General features: G+C 44.8%; 1 protein-coding gene across 7 annotated transcripts in view; it reads left to right on the top strand.

Annotated features, from left to right (window-relative positions):
* The window catches only part of KALRN (kalirin RhoGEF kinase), a 648,894-nt gene that overhangs the window by 162,416 nt on the left and 473,068 nt on the right, over positions 1-13,410 (top strand). The window lies entirely within an intron of this gene.

Raw genomic sequence — 13,410 nt, 5'->3', positions numbered from 1 at the left:
TCGCTGATGTCTGCACAGTGTATGTGGTCCTCTCCTGATCTGTGTGACTCTAGTGAGCGCCCTCGATTTACTCATTCAATTCCTGGCTCATAGGAGGTTTTGCATCTCAGACTGAGACAAGCTGCATGTGGGGTCCTTCTCAGAGGCATTGCTGCTGTTATTATTGATAATACCAATAATAATGGAACTGCTGCTGACTGGCTCAGAGATTGGAGAGGCCCAAATCCCTGTTCATGGACTGAAGATGAGAGAGAAGGGCAGGGTGGGAGAAGGGGCGGCAGTGACAGCCAGGAATTCTCTCTAAGCTCACATCAAAGAAATTCCTCAGGAGCACATTCCCTTAGAGCTTTTTTTGGTCGTATTGAAGTTGGTCTTTTCTTCATTTCTGAGGGCAAAAGTAATTTCCTGTTCTTCTTGGCTATTCATTTCTGAATCCTCATCTCATTTTCTTAATCATCTAAATATATCCATATATTTATATGTATACACACACGTCACAGATATATATAAACATAAATATGTAAATATATGAACAACAAAAACAAAGGATACATAGTTCATAATCTGCTTTCTAAAACCTAAAACACATTGTTTTTAAACATGTTTTCATATTGTATTTCTACATATTAGTTTTAATGGCTCAATAGTATTCTGTCTTACGAATGCATCTCGCGAGTGACAGCAGTCCTACTAGCTAACGTTTGTTGAATGATTTCTTGCTATACGGTTACCTGAGAAGATATCAAGCAGTGTGCTAAGTAACAATACAAGGAGGCAGGTACTGTACTTCCGCCCACTTACAGGCGAGGAAATGGAAGCATAAGGAATTTAAGTAATTTTCACGATGTCACACAGTCCTTGTGTTGCAAAGCCAGGATTTAATCTAAGCAGTCTGATTTCAGACCCTAAACACCAAACAATTACACAGTGCAGCCACGATTTTTTTAACTACTCTCTTATTGTTGGACATTTGGGCTTTTTAATTAAAAAATTATAAATCCTTATTTAATCTTTGTATCCATAATGATACCATTAACTAGATTTACCTTATCTCATTCTATTTTTGAAAAACATGGTATCCTGCAAACTTATAACATGTTAAGCTTCTTATGTACATTCTATGTTATACATTCTTTTGTTTGGTTTCCTGAACATCCATGATGCTAGGAGGAGGCCCCCACCTTCTCTGGGTGCTTCAGTGAAGCCCAGCCCTCTGGGTTTATCAAGCTCTTGCATCTGGGCTTTAAAAGCAATCTGGGTGCTGGTTGTAAACAGACATCCAGGGCGCAGGCTTCATCTCTCCTCTCCTTTGCTACCAGCCTGCTTTCATTCGGTCTTGCCAGCTGGATTCCAGACTCTGCCAAACCATTCCTCTGCTTTGTCCCCACCCCTGGCCCTCCTAGCCATGCACTCTAATAGCTGTTGGCGGCGTCTTTTCTGGATGTTCTCTGCCTGGCTCACCCTCCATCCTGGCCTCGGCATCTCTCGTGGCCACTGTGTGAAGGCAATTCATTCTAAATGCCATTTTCAACCCCCACCCTGCTCCAGCCCATCAGCAGCTACCTGAGAGGCAAGGCTTCTCCTCTGTCCTGACCCTGGGCCCCTGCAGTATTGTGCACAGTTCTTCTCTTTTTTTCTTGCTACACAGTTTATTTAGGAAGGGCCCTTCCATCTGCCAGCTAATTTTCCTCATTCAGAGATGATCCCCTGCATGTGCTTCTCCCCCCAGCTTCAGCTGTCTCCACTGTTTCCTACTGGAGTGTTACCTTCACCTCGCTTCTGGTTCACACTCACTGATTCAGGTGATAGTTCCATGCACTGTCCACAAAACAATACCCTGTTTGTATAGAACCAGAGAAACGGACACATAACCACGAGGTGTCCCTTCTTTAGCCAGATTTCTAACTGTGGAATCAAAGACTATGAGCAACATGGAAGGAGGGGGAGTTGGTTCTGGACATCCAGGGGATCCTTCCTTTGCCTGCTCTTGAAGGTAAACTAGCCTGGGGACATCTCCAGAGTGTGGTGCTAATAAGAGCGGAAATGGACCCGGACAGGCCTGGGTCTGATTCTGTACTACGTAACTCACTGTGTGACCACAGTCAGTTCCTTAACTACTTTAAGCCTGATTTCCTCTTCTGAAATGAGATAATACCTACTTCACAAGTTCATTGTAAAGATTAGATTTCCAGAAAATGTATGTCAAGTCCTTTGGCTTCCCACTGATTGCCACACAGTTAAGGACTCAGTGGGTTTGTTTGTTTGCTTTGTTTTTTCATCAAGAACTTGTGAGGTGGGAAGGATCAAAGAGACAATTTGTGTTCTCACGGTTCCAAATGCTTCCCTGTGGGGAGGACAAGCTGAGAGGGGCCTGACTGAGCTCCTGGGATTCTCCCAGGGAGGGAACAGCCCTGAAACAAGAGTGGTGCATGACCTCCTCTGGACCAGGAGTTCTTATTCTAGGTCTGTGAGTGGGCTTTTCGGGAGATCTATCCAGCTCCTGTAATTGTACAGAAACTTTGTGGTGGTATGTTTCTGTGTAGTTGACTAGGACAAAAGTCTGTGGCTTTCCCCAGATTCTCAAAGGGGTCATTGACTTTAGAGAGACTCGGAACTGCTGCTGGCTCCTTTGGCTTCTGCATCCTCTTCCTCTATCAACAGTGGCTGTGCGCTGCAGTGGGAAGGACCTAGGAATGCACTGTGGGAAGTATGATGGATCGGTGCAAGGAAAGAGGTGCCAGGGTGGGACAGGTGCCAGCAGCTAAGGCAAGGCTGTGAGGCACACTTAAGGAAGCTAAGGAAAGGCTAGAGACAGGGGAACTCTGAAACCGAGTGCAGGCTGCCTGTGTGACCACGGCACTGGAAACCTGCATGGGGGGCGCAGGTGGAGTGTGGACACCAGTGCATGCCTGGCATTCACTCTTGTAGCTCCTAGGCTTAGCTTCTTCACATTTCCCTCTCCTCTGCTTTCCTTGTACCAAGAAACTTGCCTGCTAGAAGTTCAGGGCCCATTTTCCTCTCCTCACACCCCCCACCCACCCCACCCACCCCAGAAATGCAGCAGGATCACCTCCAGTGCTGTAGACCTGAGCCTTCTTGGGCTCTTATAGCATAAAAGTTTTCTGGATTTGTCCCGAATGGCCCAAATTATACCCTCCCTGGGATCTGTGGAGTTCTGATTGGGTGATACATGCAGGAAAGACCCGCTGTTTTCTTTTCCCACTCTAGAGAGAGCAAAATGAAATGTACAGAGACTATAATAGGAAGGATTGGTGTTTTACATTCATTTATTTGAATATTTTTTATTAAGAACTTACCATGTGCCAGGCACTGTGTAGATGCTGGGAAAACAATATTAAATTAGACACCATCCTTTTTCCGTAAGGAATGAAGGGTCTTGTGTGGAAGTCAGAACAGTGGCCAGGAGATTACTGTGCTGTGATAAAAATGCTCTGCTGGAGGAGTATGCAGCCAGCCTGAGTGATGATGAGCCCGCCCAGCAACATGCAGCAGGGAGGGAGTCATAGACGTGCCAAAGAACTTCAAAATCCATCCTGGTTGTTTGAGGATGGTGGAGTGAGGGAGATGGAGAGGATGATCCTTGGAAGACATCTTCTATTCTTGAATTTGGTTTTTTAGAACTTCTTTTTTTTTTTTTAAGATTTTATTTATTTATTTGAGAGAGAGAGAGTGAGAGAGAGCATGAGAGGGGAGATGGTCAGAGGGAGAAGCAGACTCCCTGCTGAGCAGGTAGCCCGATGCGGGACTCGATCCCGGGACTCCAGGATCATGACCTGAGCTGAAGGCAGTCGCTTAACCAACTAAGCCACCCAGGCACCCATTTTAGCAGCTCTTTTTGATGACCTCTGGGAGAGCATCCTACCGAGACGCACGTTCTATTGGCGAGAGTGAGAGTTTCCTGATCTTTTGCAGCCTTTTATGGTATTTGCCAGATTCCCCATGACCTATCTGCTCTGTCTGCATTCATCTAAATCCTGAAATGGGCAAGGGTCATCATAAGCACGAAAGGGGGCTGCAGCAGTAACAGCAACAGTCAGGCACGCAGCGTGTTGAGAATGACCTGTGTGGTAATGAAAAAAGCACTGGGTTCAGAACCTGTTTCTACCACCTATAAGCCCTGGGACATTTGGCAAGTAACTTAACGTCTCTGAGCCTCTTCCTCTTTATCTATAAAAGTGGGATGGCGTACCCATGCCTAGTGTGGTAAAGAATACATGAGGGGTAACTCTTTATGTTCAGTGGGAGGGGACACATTTGGGAGCCTTGCCATGAGGGAAGACGATGTGACACAATTCTGACTGTTGATGATATGTAGGCACAAGTCAATGGGAAGGTCTTCTCTTCTTAAGTAAAGATAAAGCCATCCAAAGAGAAAGCTGTTGGCTCTTCGCCCTTCTTCCTCCCTGGAATGAGGACATGATGCCAGGTGGTGTTACAGCCATCTTGTGACCAAGAGACAAAAGCCATGTGCAAAGATAGTAGATCAAGTAGATACTCACCACTGAGGCAGCCCTGGACTGTTAGCTCCAGACTTCTTGTTGCTTGAGATAAATAAGCACCTTATTTATTTAAGCCTTTAGAGTAGGGCTTTCTGTTACTCTTAGCCAAACACAATTGTAACCAGTGCAGGATTGTGAGGTCTGGGAAGTCCCAGTTGAACTTAGGCTCAGAGGGTGGTGGAGACATTGTGTGGTGGAGGCCATCCTTCATAGCAGGAAGAACAATGGCTTTCCTTGACTCCGGCTGACTGAGCTCTTGGTCACTCCAGCGTCTTGGCACTCCCCACGGAAGATTGGAGCCTTGTGTATGTTTTCTTTTTTAACAGATATTGTTAGTTTTCGGAACTTTTCTCTTCCTGGAGAAGAATCCTTGGGGAAAACAGGGATTTAAAATGCCATTCCCATCAAAAAGCCTTTACAAAGTCCTGGTGTATGGAGGCTCTGCTGGGGTCTGTACAAATTGTTGTGTGTGATTTCCATCCCCCCAAAGCTCCTGATGGGAAGGGAGAAGTGTAGAGCCGCCCTTGGGAGCTCTGGATCTGATGGAAGACACTGAACCTAAACAAGTGATGGACTTGGGAATGTTTACTTTTTGAGAATGTATAACTTTTAAGGACATGTTAATTAATTTGGTATGAATTAAATCCATAAATGCAACCAAGGGAGTTGCTCCAAGGATGTGGCTCCCATCTTGGGAAGAAGTGGCATCTACCTGGGCTATATACTTAGACTCGGGCCTTGGAGCTGTGATCTGGAGCTGCAGGCAGTGAGCCTCATCTGATCAGCAGGCTAGGGCCAGGTGAGCCCTTCTTTCCACATCCTACCCTTCTCACCTGCTCCCATCTCCCACCCACCTTTACTCGCGGGGGGAAAACAAAGGCTTCAGAGCTGGCTCAGGTTGGAAGTGTGGAACCTCATGTGCTTGGCGGACTTCATTTACATGGAAGTGATTTAGAAAATCTAAATTAGAAAAAAGTCAGCCTAAAGATCTAGAATTTTCTCTCTTTGCGTGAAGTGGCAACTGCTCTAGCCTACTCCTTTAATGAGAGTTTGAACTAATTTTCTTTGAACCCTCCCCCCTCCTCTTGATCTTTCTTTTCCTTTACCTGTGTTTCAGGCTACATTTTTATGGACCCGTCTACTCTCCCCTCTTCACCAGCCTGCCTCCTCCTCTTGGGGCATTTGTTTGCCTCTCTTGTGATTATCTCTTGGAACAAATGCAACTGGAGTCCTTCCTCAGTAATTTTGCTCTGTCACCTTTTCTTCAAAACACACCTCCTTTCCTCGCTGGTAGAGAACAGAGTGCTGTTCCCTTAATCCCTGAGAATCTTCCAGAGTCTCCCCAGCTCTGGAGCTCTCGGTGCTGCTGTGGTCTTCCACGGCTTGCCTGGCTGGCCACGTCTCATTTCCAGTGTGTTGTGCCAGCCGGCAGACTGGGCCAGCAGCACTCTCCACTCTTGCTTAGCCTTGCTTGTTTCCTTTACTCCCTGACATGTTCTGGTGGTAGCTTGAGTTTCATTAATGTTTTATATGCTGTCCCCAGGAACCTTGGTTGAATTACTCCAGGGAAGTTCCCCATCCTCCCTCCTCACTGCAGAGTTCTGGGGCTGGAGAGATCATTTTGTTTCCCAGAAACTTGGTGTCATTTGTCATCAAGCTGAGTTAGCTGAAGCTCAGTGCAGTAATGTGGGGGTGCCAACAATCTTCCTGACCAGGGAGGGAAAGCTCCTGGGGACAGTGACAGGCTGGCTCGTTATCCCTGAGCTGTGTGAGTCTTCACATTAACCCATTCTCCTGGGCTCTTCATTAGAGCTTCTGGCTGAGACAGGGTCTATTTGATTGTGGCCCATTTGTCAGGGCTAGAAATTAAGACCAAGAGAAACAAGAGGCTTGTTCAAGGTCATGTAGCAAGTTGAGGGCAGAGCCTAGTGAAAGCTACTCTTGCTTTCTGACCTCGGGTGCAGTGCTTAGCCTTCTCTGCCATCCACTGGAGACTGCTGTGAATCCTGTCTGCTGTGGGAGGAGGGAGGTTGGAGGGGCCCAGGCAGCAGCTTTGGTAGCTTTCTATGCTTTAGCATGGGGTTATGTTCCCAAAAGGTGCAAAAGGGAAAAGAGTAATGGGGTAGCACCTGACAGTGACCTCCTCTGTGCCAGGGACTGTAACAGGGGCTTCCCATTCTCCAACAGCCTAGCACTGTAGCTGTGAGTTTCCCCATTTTATAGATGAGGATTCTGAAGCTTAGAGATGTTGTTACTTGCCCTCCAAACAGAGTTAACAAGTGGCAATTAGTCTTCCTTCCTTACACTCAGGGTCCTGTTGGGTCCTAGTGTAACCTCTCCAAAACCTGGAATGCCCTTCAGACCCTCTGCCTGAACTGCTTTTCCCTTCCCTGGCTGTTCTTCGGTCTGTTGGCCAACCTCACTTAATGTTTCTTTGTAGGATCCTTTAACCATCATAATTATTGTTTTGCTGTTATGCCTTTATGAGTCTTTTCAGTTCAGGTCTGGCAAACATACAGTTTCTTAGACTCACTGAGTCTAAATTTAAATATAGATGCCAGAGTCTGTATTTTAAAAAAAATTTTCTCAACCAAATCTCATGATTAGCCATGTTTAGAACAACTGCTCTAGGCCCCAAAGAAAAACACACTTTCTTTATTTTTTAGATGGAGATTATTTCCCACATGTGGCATGTTTACTCAAAAAGAAAAAAGTGAATGCAGGATGACTGCCCCTGAACACTCCATAAGCTTCTATGCTCCTTTCCCCAAATACTGGGTAGCTAATTAAGATGCACTTTGATTGCAGAGGGTATGTCGTGTGTGGTTGATCAAAGATGATATTCTAGTCATTTACCTTTAGGTTTGGAATGTATCATGCAGTTTTATTTTCTGCCGTGGATTATCTGTGCTGTTGCATCAATGTGCTAATTTCATGTTCATTAAAAAAAAGTCACTGTTTCAGAATCTACCTCAAGAGGCTTGTGATGCCTCCCTCATTCCTTAGTTTAAAACTAAACCTCTATGATCTTTCTTTTCACAGTGGTTCTCCACATAGCCCCAGAATCTAACTGCCTCCCCACCTACAACTAGAGTCATTCTTCCTAATTGTTCCTTACCAGCTTCTTAGGAGAGCTCTTTATGGAACTGTCAGAAGCTTGAGCCATGTTAAGGGACACTTATTTCTGCCTCATTCTTTATGTTTTTGTAACATTTGCCTTTACTTTTGTAAATTTTTGTTCGTCAAGTCTACAATCTGGGCCTATTTCTTTCTACTTCTTATTCCTGAAATCTCAACAAAGCAACAGTATTGCCTTGCCATATTGTTCCAAGTAGAAAGGTGTAGTTTGGGGCACCTGGATGACTCGGTCAGTTAAGCGGCCAGCTCTTGATTTCATCTCAGGTCATGATCTCAGGGTTGTGAGATCAAGCCTGGTGTTGGGCTCTGTGCTGGGCATGAAGCCTGCTTAAGGTTCTCTCTCTCTCTCTCTCTCTCTCTCTCTCTCCCTCCTCCCTCCCTAAAAGCAAAATAGAAAAGTGTGATGTGCTGGGAAATGTTTCCAAGGGGGAATGAAAGCTCTGATTGTAGCATTTGCAGCCATTTGCTGATTTCCATTGTGCAAATACTCCTAACTGTGGCAGATTTTTCAAGCTACCAACCTATTTAACAACCAGTTGGCAAAAATCCTGAAAATTACAATTGGCCCTTGGGAGCCAGAACAGCAGGCTCCAGCACACCTCCAGGTGTAAACAGCTGTTTAAGGGAGCTTTCTCATTGGTTATTGTGTTTCCATAGATGAAAATCATCCTGATAATCCTAGTTACCAGGTGTGTGACCTTGGGCAAGTCATTTGACTTCTATGAGTCTCAGTTTCCACATTTGTGGAAATAATGTCTCTCTCTATCTTCCTCTATCTGCATCTCTCTCTCTCTCTCTCTCTCTCTATATATATATATATAGATATATCTCCTATATATGGAGGTAGATCCTGGAGGTGTGCTGGAGACTGCCATATATAGAGAGAGATAGAGATAGAGATAAATGGGTATAGAGACAGATACAGAAATGATATGTATGTCAAGAAAGAATATGAGAGGATTTAGTGAGGTAATTACTATAATTATAATATACATATATAATAGTATATAATTACAGTTGTTATATATGGGTCTGGCATATGTTAGGTGTGAAGAAAATGATTATTCCCCTCTCCAGCATGATGGAGACATAAAGTTGAGAACTTGGAAGATTTGGGAGTTTGGTTGCCATCTAAGTGCAAACATCTGTTGGTGGCTGGTGATGCAATTGGAGCTAGGCTGGGTGAGAGACAAGGCCAAGGATTTAGATATGGAAGCAGAACGATAGTAGTAACTTGTGTTCATCCTGCTCTCTAAAGCTCACCTGGTACTTTCACATGTGTTTGTCAGAGGCATGGGTGGGTTCTTTTAGAGAGAAGAGTGGAGAGCTGGCTGATTACCGGTCGCTTATAGCTAAGTCCTCCCAAATTTCCCTTTCCCAGTGTTTATTGTTCTCCTCTTTATTTTTTTTTTTTAAAGATTTTATTTATTTATTTGGGAGAGAGCGTGAACAAGTGAGAGAGAGAGCACACAAGCAGGGAGAGGGTCAGAGGGAGAAGCAGGCTCCCCACTGAGCAGGGAGCCCGATGTGGGGCTCGATCCCAGGATCTGGAGATCATGACCTGAGCCGAAGGCAGACGCTTAACGACTGAGCCACCCAAGTGCCCTTATTGTTCTCCTCTTTAAAGTTCTCCTGCAGTTTTTCTACCCAGATCACTAACATACTCTTTTTTTTTTTTTTTTAAGATTTTATTCATTTTTTTTGACAGACAGAGCAGGAGAGCACAGGCAGGAGGAGCAGCAGAGGGAGAGGGAGAAGCAGGCGACATGGGGCTCAGTCCCAGGACCCTGAGATCATGACCCAAGCCGAAGGCAGTTGCTTAACCAACTGAGCCACCCAGGCGCCCATATTCTTGTTTCTTTAAAAAGAGACCATATCCACCCTTTACAGAACATAGTAACATTGGACAGAAGACTTTGGAATGGGGATAGAAAGTGATTTCTTTAGTCTCCACAGTTTACCACACTGGTATTTTTCCAAAATTATGTCAACCATGTCAGTGTTCTCTGCTAATTGGTCTGCATAGGTTGACTACCGTAATAACCCACAGTTATCAGGGGTAACGTAATAGAAGCTATTTCTTGGTCACGTTGCAGTCCACAACAGATGTTCCCAGTTGGATAAAAACCCAGGACCCGTGCTCCTTCCATTGAGTGACTCTGCCATCCCCTGGAGTCCTTTCCTGGAACCTCTGCATCCAGCCTTTACAGGATGGGAGAGAGTATAGGATGATTTCATGGGCCAGTCCTGGGAATGGTATATAACACTTCTGCCTATCCTCCATTGGCTGGAGCTCAGTCACATGGCTGCTCCCAACTGTAAGGGAGGCTAGGAAATGTCAGAGTTGTGTCCTTCAAAAGAAGGAATGGGCTTGGTGAGCACCTGGCCAGTCTCCAGCCCATCCTTACATGGCTTGGTAGAAACAATTGCCACCATGTATCTAGGCCAATTTGGGTCACCACAGAAGACTTCTTGTGCTTAGTCCCTAGGGTGTTTTACGTAGTGTGACAATTTGAGAAGTGCAACTGCATTTCCACAGTCAGAGATTTCATCTAGGTTAGATTTGCAGTTGTTGGATTTACTGTGTTACATGAGCTCTCCAAACTTTCCAGGACTGGCGTGTTTTGCTGACTATACTAGCTGGTTTCAAGTTAACACTTGAAGTTGGTAATAATATTTGCTGCCGTGTTTATAATGGCCACAGTCAGTGGGGTGGGGAGTTTCATGGGTCTTTTCATTTTAATTTATCCAGTTGTAGTTGTTGTCTGAAATGCTTCAGACAGTCTTTTTATGGGTTGTTTTAGTCACATGCTTATATGAAGAAAACTGAGTTTGTACCTTAAAACAAGATTGGCATTGGCACTTTTGAAAGGGTTGGCAGAATGTCTGGCTGAGAATTCAGGGACTGCTGGGCTGGCCTGGAAGAGGCATATAGTCAGCAGTGAAATACTTAGGATCCAATGGAGCATCACAAAAGCAAGTTTCCTTCAGGCCAGCACCACCATCCAAGGTGGGGGAGGGAGAATCGGGCAGTCCTGGGGGGGAGGTGTCCCAGAGTTCACAAGTGGTAGAAGACATGCAGGGTCAGGTGAGTCTGTGGTCCTATTATGAGGCCATCCATCCATTCCTGGAAGGCCCCCAGACAGCGACTTAGGGGTACAGGAATTCAGACCTACTTCCCTCCCCCAGGGAGTGCCAGGAGAGGGGCACGGCAAGGGATGAGTGAGGCCCTAACTTGTCAGGTGGGGTTTCAGAGAACAATCCTAGCAGCAAGGTACTAATAGTAGTGCTCAGCCGGAAACTGAGGCACTCAGCAAGTCTGGCTACCCTGTGACTCAATAGAAACTTAGGGGCTGGAGGCTCCTCCCAGACATATCAAATTCTGTGTCTGGGGCTGTACCAAACATGGCTAGATCCCAGTCCTATAGGGATTGAAGCTCTGGATGTGCCTTGACTCAGGAACTAGATGAGACAGATCCACATGGTTTTGTGCACAGGCTTTGGAATGAGACAGATGGACCTGAGGTCATATTCTGTCTTCATCCTTTCCTAGCTCTGCAACTTTGGGTAAATTACTTGATTTCTCTAATCCTTAGTTTTCACCCATAAAATGTGGAAACTAATATATACCCCATTGGGTAGTTGTGAGAACTGATCAACATAAGATATGTTAAGACACCTAGGAAGTCTATACCTAGGTAGTAACCTTTAATCATGGCAGCAAACATCTACCTTAAAGTTCCATAAAAGCAGCAAGAACAAAACAACAGCCAGGCAGGGTAGGAGCTGAAATCTGGGCTCTTGTGATGCGTGATTTACAAAGCCTGGGTTTTGTGAAGTAAGCTATCACCAGGGGGGTGGTCGTGCATTGGTCATGCCTGCTGCTTACAGCAGCTGGGCTTTTTTGGGTGGTTAACTCTGGGGCTGGGCACATGCCTTCCCCCCATTTAGGTGTCTTTAAAATGGAAAGTAGGTCTATTAAGTCAGCCCACATCCTGGCTACTCAGCTTCTTTGGCATTTTCCACTTCCCAGCTTGAGGGCCCATCCTTTCTCCAGGCCGCCTGCAACATAATTATCACACATTGTCTTCTAGCATGTATGTAACTAGAAGCATAAAGATCCCTATAAAGGTAGGAAGGAGCTTTTTTCTATGCTGGTAGTCAACCTGCAATGGTTGGAAGATTGAACATAAATTGACTTGACCTTGAGCTTCAAGTGGCTGTGAAATTTTGAGCGCTGCCCACACTTTGGAGAGTGGTCGGCCTTCACTTTGAGGCAAATAGGATGAATCATAAAAGGAAAGGGACTTCTTCAAGAAGCTTGATTTGTAAAGGCCTTATACAAAAATTTAAAGGAAGGTCAGGGAACTGGATTAAAGCCACAGGAGGCAAACTTGTGAATAGTAATGGTAGAGGAGGGTTTTGCCCTTCTGCTGGGAGAAGCTGTTCTATTGTAAAGGGAGATGAAGACAAACATGCAGGCACGTTGTCCAGTGGCTGCTGTTTCCAGCTAAGGGAACGCGCTTCAAATCAGAAAATGCAAAACAGATTATCACACATGAACTGATGGTCAACAAAGCACCAAGCTACTTCGACCATCACAGCCATAATAACTGCCATGGATTGTCTACCTGCTGTGTGCCACCAAGACTTTACATACATTGTCGCTGTGTGAGGTTGGTGGTATTAGGCTCATGTTACATATGAATTCACAAGGCACTGAGAAATTAAGCATTCTGGGATCCTAGAACTAGGAGGGTTAGAACCCAGCCCAGCTGTTCTGTCTACATGCCCATACTGCTTTGGGAATGGCTTTGTAGCTCAGGCCAGAGGGAACTGTATTCCGGAACACTGAAGGAACTTGCCTATGTGATCACAGGGGAATCACTAAGAAATCATTGGCTGGAAATGGGAAAATGCCCAGAAGTTGAAAAGATAGGAATGGGCAGATTCAGGAAACTATAGACTTGTGAGCTTGATCTTATTACTGGGCAAATTCTAGAATCCTAGCTTTTGCACAACTGGGTGTGTAACACTGGGCAAATGACATAACACCTCTGGGCTTTTTAGTTTCTTTGCCTGTAGAGTATGTGCTTATATTATATTATCTCTAAGGTTCCTTCCAGTCCTAAGTATTTTATCCTAGTAAGTTCCATTAATGGATGTTGACAGTTTTAGCCCTATCTCTATCAGACAACTCATTTTCACTTTGTGTGAAATGCTCCAGCCTTTCTTCAAAGGGTAAAGGGTTAAGAAGACAGAGTTTGGAGTGAAATCGTTGTAGGTTCAAATCTCACCTCTTCTATAGACTAGTTAGATGACCTTAAGCAAATTTTGTAAACCCTTCGGACCTCACTTTTTTCCTTTGTAAAATGCTGATCTTTCACACATTTCTATGTCACAGGGTTGTTTTAGAGTTAAATGAAATAATATGTATAAAACACTTAGCTCCATGCCTAGAATGTAACAAGTGCCCAGTTAGTTCTTATATTCCATTGATTCTAAAATGTCATTTTCCTCACCACATCTCTGAAATCAGGCTGCATCTTCTAGTTTATGGTGTATAATAGTTTAATTGCAACAGTTTTTTCTTTCTCAATGGTACATAAACTAATGATGCATTTTACATTAATTAAATATGGTATCTCCCCAGCGTGATTCTCACCCCTGAGGTTCTCAATTTCTTTCTGAGTTGCCTCCTTCTCTAACTTCTTGCAGTAGAATTAGGGAATGGAACAGCCAGGGAGGGCAC

This window comes from Mirounga leonina, unplaced genomic scaffold (genome assembly GCF_011800145.1).
Source record: "Mirounga leonina isolate KUSES-001 unplaced genomic scaffold, KU_Mleo_1.0 Mir_115, whole genome shotgun sequence".
Lineage (NCBI taxonomy): Eukaryota > Metazoa > Chordata > Mammalia > Carnivora > Phocidae > Mirounga > Mirounga leonina.
Note: the sequence above shows the minus strand (reverse complement) of the source record. Positions and strands in the feature narration are given on the sequence as shown.